The sequence below is a fragment of the Gymnoscopelus microlampas genome (assembly GCF_963454915.1).
Source record: "Gymnoscopelus microlampas genome assembly, chromosome: 12".
Lineage (NCBI taxonomy): Eukaryota > Metazoa > Chordata > Actinopteri > Myctophiformes > Myctophidae > Gymnoscopelus > Gymnoscopelus microlampas.
In genome coordinates this window covers 34,785,660-34,791,659 of record NC_139949.1, presented here as the reverse complement: position 1 = coordinate 34,791,659, position 6,000 = coordinate 34,785,660, and positions in this window count along the sequence as shown.

Sequence of the window (6,000 nt, the reverse complement as noted above, 5' to 3'; positions counted from 1 at the left end):
AAGGACCTGCAGAGACAGGCTGTTCCCTGTTACTAAACAAACACAAAGCAATGATGGCTATCAGCATATAGCTTTCTATAAACTGGACAATAGCAAAGAAACAGTGCCAAGATCCATCTTGAAAACTGTCATATTGTGCTGAAATATTGGCCACATATGGATAACCACACCTCTAATCACCCCCCCTATTATCACCTTTCAGTCAGCTGACTCGTCCACGCCTTTATCTCCTCCAGGCTGGATTACTGCAATGCACTACTCATCGGGATCCCTAACAAGAGCCTCCAAAGGCTCCAATACATCCAAAACAGCGCTGCTAGGGTCCTGATGAGAGTGCGAAAATATGACCATATCACACCCACCCTCCGCTCACTTCACTGGCTCCCCATCTCCTTCAGGACCGAATACAAGATTTCCCTTCTCACCCATCAGTGCATTTACGGCAACGCCCCCCCCCCCTACCTCAAAGAACTCCTCACCCCAAAACCTGCCACCCGAAGCCTCCGCTCCAACAACACCAACCTTCTTGTTGTCCCTGACACCAACCTCCGCACCATGGGCGACCGGGCCTTCTGCCACACAGCCCCATGTCTGTGGAATTCCCTCCCAGACCACCTGAGAGCGCCACAGTCCACTGATGCTTTTAAAAATGGACTAAAAACCTACCTTTTAAAAAAAGCATTTTTCTAATTTTTCATGGACTTTGTTTGTTTTTCGTATTGAGTTTTAATTTCTAAAAGTTGGCCCTTTAGTTTAGCCTGGTTGGGTCTATTGTAATTGTTTTGTTGCCTATGCTGTTTTTATGCTCTGCTTTTAATCTGTAGCACTCTGACATCCGTGAGAATGTAAAGTGCGTTATAAATAAAATGTATTATTATTATTATTATTAGCTGACAACTATAGAAAATGTAAGCAACATATACTTGTCACCTGAATACCAGTGGTTCTCAAACTATTGTAGTGTCAAAGAGCTTCCATTTTTAAGCCTATGCATTAAACCACAGACCCCCACAACCTAGTATTTGACCCCAAGACAATGTCAATAAGCCAACATTAGATAGTTACACACCTTGCAGTAGGTCTGGGATGGTGTGTCTGTCACCTGGGTCCGCAGCAGGAGCTGTAAAAAAAAGAAATACAATATTTTAGACACAATGCTATGAAAGTACATGCATATCAATAGACAATAGCAGATCTACAAGCTCACAAGTGTCCAACAAGCTGACAAGTGAGCTTGTAAGCCTACAAGCTCACAACATGTTGCATTGTGAGCTTGTAGATCTGCAATTTTCAAATAGCCAAAGTTTAAATGGGGCTGAAGTGGTTAATGTACCCTATGTTTTTTTAAACAATAACCAAAATCTACAAAGTAACTAAAGTTTTCTAACAATTGTAGTGGATTAAAAGTACAATATTTGCCTCTGAGCTGTAGTGGATAGAAGTACAAGTACAGTATTTTTCTATGCAAACTGATACAGTAAAAATCACTGTTTTTGCTGGCAGCAGTGGCACACTATTACACTGTTCATATGGCAGTCAAAGAGTTAAGCTACATAGTATATATATATTGGCAATGCCTCCTTAAAAACGGACAATGGACTGACCACAAGAAAATGTCCATATGCTAACATTAGATAGTTAGATCTAAAAGGTTTTGATTTGCACATGTGTCATGTTATGTTAAACAAACCTTGCAGTAGTGCAGTCTGGGACGGTCCCCTCAGTCCACAGCTGTGTTGGCCAAGATATCAGATCCAGTGTACAGCCACGCCAAAGCTGAAAATTTCAAGCAAAAATACTGTATTTTAGACACAAATATATATTTGTCACTATATAAATATAGTGACAATAGCAGATCTACAAGCTCACAAGTTATCTACAAGCTGACAAGTGAGCTTGTCGATCGGCTATTTAAAATAAGGCAACAAGTTTACAGTGAGCTTGTAGATCTGCTATTTTTCAAACATTAAACTCACAGTGAGCTTGTAGATATGGAGAGAAGGAGAGAAGGGGAGAGGAGAGGAGGGGAGGGGAGAATAGGGGAGAGGAGAGGAGAGGAGGTTAGAAGAGGGGAGAGGAGGGGTGAGTCGGGCAGGCGTTAGTGTCAACCCCTGGGTGACTTACAAGGGATTGCACGTTTGTCAATCACAATGAAGTACTTCATTGTGAATCACACTCTTCTGGATACCCACAGCAAGCAGATAGGGTTGAAGGCTCTCTGTGATGCTGTCCAGATGCCCCTGGACACTGGTCCCAGTCTGTGAAAAGAGAACTTTATTAGTCTTGCTATTAAAATTAGTCACCGTTTGCAAACAGTTTAGAGCCGGATCGCAATGGGATGTTTTGGTCACGATTAGGTAGCCTCCAGAATCACTTTTATTGCCACAATATGCAAGATGAACCATAAGGACATTTTCTGCTGTAAAATGTATATTCTGCAAAATGTAAAGGACCCCCCAAAATGATATGAATTTGGCCGCAGACCCCCGTCTCAAAATATTTTGTTCCATGGACCCCCAGAAGCAAAGATTTGAGTTATTGTTCGCTTTAAAAGAATATATATTTTCAAAAAACAGCAGATCTACAAGCTCATAGCGCGGCACTCGGTGCCGCGCTTTGAGCTTGTAAATCTGCTATTCTTGAATAGTCAAAGTGTAAAATAATGCTTTTTAGCTCAAATGAAAAAGTGACACAGACGCTTCCTCAGGTCTTAGTGGGTTAATGCAAGGCAGTTGAAGAGCCACATACATACATACATACAGCCATATACAATGGCCTCACGACACTGGGTTTCTGTGGTTAGCTGGTTTTCCTCACAGATGGGAGCTCTGTCGCCAGCATTTGGACCACCTGTAACAGTGTAGAAACCACATATACTGCTGTAGCGGCTACCGCGGCCACCGCCTGCTTCTGTTGCTGCTGTTGCTGCTGGTAATATGTGGAGGCAGCAGAGTACACGGCAGCCTCGTAGCCCGAGTAAGACGTACCTATGGAGCAGGAATAGGGGCAGTGATGAAGAAATGCATTTCAATCAAATATATTTTTTAAAGATACCAATAGGCTCTATTCACAGCAGCCATATCATGAAGACATTCACAGGTGTTACCAATGATACTAATGAAAGCTCTGTTCCATTCTGGTCAAACAGAGTCAGGGTGCTGATATTGTGCATGTTGGCTCACTGGAAACACTCTGTTACACCAGTGGGTCTACAGTTGGGGTCCAGGGACCCTCATGGGCTTCCAAATGGCCCCTTGCAGGTGTGTAACTCTGAGAGTGTACAAATGTATGTAAATTTGTACACTCTCAGAGTTATGGGGGTCGTGGGAAACCACTGTGCTACACTAAGGCCTTGGCTACACGTGCATGGATCTTTTTCTAAACACACATTTTTGTGTGCGTTTGCGCCTTTCAGCCACACGCAAACGGTGTTTTTGGCCGCTAAAACGGATATTTTTGTAAACGGATAAATAAGTGAAGGTTTTCCAAAACATGCGTTTCAGTGGATCTGTGTGGACATGTAATCCGGAGATTTTGAGAAACGATGACGTCATTGCGCATTCGCACATGGTCATTATAATAATAAATAATATAATAATACATAAACACCGGACCGCTCATGGTCATTATAATAATAAATGAAGAGAAAGAGAGAGCAACACTTACAGTCTATGAAACGAGGCACGCTCATTTATGGCAAAATAATGTCATAATTAATAATAAGACAGTGGTGGGAAAAGCAGCTCATTCACTGTGTGACAAAACCCTCTTTCTTTGCGCCGAGTAGAACACACGGCGCGCGCACAGATTGAATGTGGGGTCTGTCGTACTAAAACACAATCGCCCCGGGTCAAAATCCAGCGATCATGGAGCGGTCGCGGGTGGCTCGCTCAAAAGGTGCGTGGGGCGGGGAGTTCTGGGACGACCGGCCATGGGATGAATCGATGAAGTAAAACTCAGCCCTGAAACATGACTGTCATACCATGACAGTCATGGTGCCGAGAGTCCCTGCTTTATAGTGGTGTTCGATGTTTTTACATTACCAACTCTCACATGTACATAATAATAATAATAATAATACATTTTATTTGTAATGCGCTTTTCATTCACAAGGAATCTCAAAGTGCCACAAGGTAAAACATCATCAATCATATAAAGTTAAAAAGCACGGTTTAAAAACAGATATGACTAAACAACAATTCAACATGAAAATGCCCTCTGAAACAAAAACGTTTTCAGGACTATTTTAAAAGAGTCCAGGGTCTGTGGTGCTCTCAGGTCAATAGGAAGGCTGTTCCATAGGCGCGGCGCTGCCGAGCAGAAGGCCCGGTCACCCATAGTACGTAGATTTGTACCAGGGACATCGAGGAGGAATCTGCTGGTAGATCTGAGGGTGCGGGTGGAATTCTGTGGGGGCCTAATTAATTTCTGTAGGTAGGGAGGGGCATGTCCATTTATGCAGTTGTGGGTGATCAGCAGGACCTTGTAGTCGATCCTAGCTGACACGGGGAGCCAGTGCAGTGAAAATAGGACCGGTGTCATGTGATCATGCTTACGCACTCTCATTAGGACCCTGGCAGCGCTGTTTTGGATGTATTGCAGCGTCTGAATACTTTTGCCAGGAATCCCAATGAAGAGTGCATTGCAGTAGTCCAGTCTAGAGGAGATAAAGGCATGGACAAGTTTCTCTGCATCTGACAGGGTTAGAAGGGGGCGGAGTTTGGAGATGTTTTTGAGATGATAGAATGCAGTTCTGCACAGATGTTTTATATGGTCATTGAAAGTCAGGTGAGGGTCGAATTTAACACCTAAATTTGTGACTGAGGAGGAGAGGGGGATGACCTGACTGTCTAAGGTGAGATGAGATATGGGGCATGACTGGACCTGGTGTGGTGTGCCAACAAGGAGAGCTTCAGTTTTGTTGCTGTTTAACTGAAGGAAATTGTTTCTTGTCCATGCCTTTAATATAACGTACATAAACGTTCAGATTTCAAATATAAAGTGCTTACCCCCGAGCCACGGACGTTACAAGGCGATCCGGACCGCGATAAGTACCCGTATCTCCCGTATTGTTCAATAAAAAGCATTTTAATCCGATCGCCGGCCATTTTCTCCGACGCTTTCAACCATGCGACACCAATGGTTGGGAGGTGTATTGCACTCTGATACATTACCAAAAAAAAAAGAAAAGAAAAAGAAAATGGCCGGCGATGGGATTAAAATGCTTTTTATTGAACAATACGGGAGATACGGGTACTTATCACGGTCCGGATTGCCTTGTAACATCCGTGGCTCAGGGGTTAGCACTTTATATTTGAAATCTGAACGTTTATGTACATGTGAGAGTTGGCAATATAAAAAAAAACGAACACCACTATAAACCAGAGACTCGACAGCGTCATGTGAATGGCTACTGTTTGCGCTGCAGCTGCGCCCTAATAATGTTGTTTTCGTTTATGTTCACGTATGCTGTTCACGTATGCTATTAAAATAATGCAGCTATTGCAGTATTGGGCCTTAACATGTGATTACAAATGTATTTGTATTTGGCCCCTCATTTATATAATTATAAAATAAATGTAAATATAAAATCTGATATAAAATTGAAACTTGCAGCTGATCGATGCGTTTCTGCGTCTACGTGTGGACAGGGATTTTTGTTTATCTTTGTCATGTGGCCAGGGATTCTTTTTAAAAACGGAGGACTAAAATATCCGTTTAGTAAAAGATCCATGTACGTGTAGCCAAGGCCTAAATGGAACAGAGCCTTCATTAGTATCATTGGTAACACCTATGAAAGAAGTGATAATATGGCTGCTGTGCATAGAGCCTATTCTAAGTCTACAAGCCACAGCATCTCAGAAAGAAATCAAATGCGTCAGTGTTTAACACTGGGAACTTTTGGCTTCCTCCTCCATTCTAAAATGTGCAGTCTAGCTAAACTGTGTTTTGAGTGACAAGATTCTGCATCTACGCCCGATGCGACACAACTCGCGTACG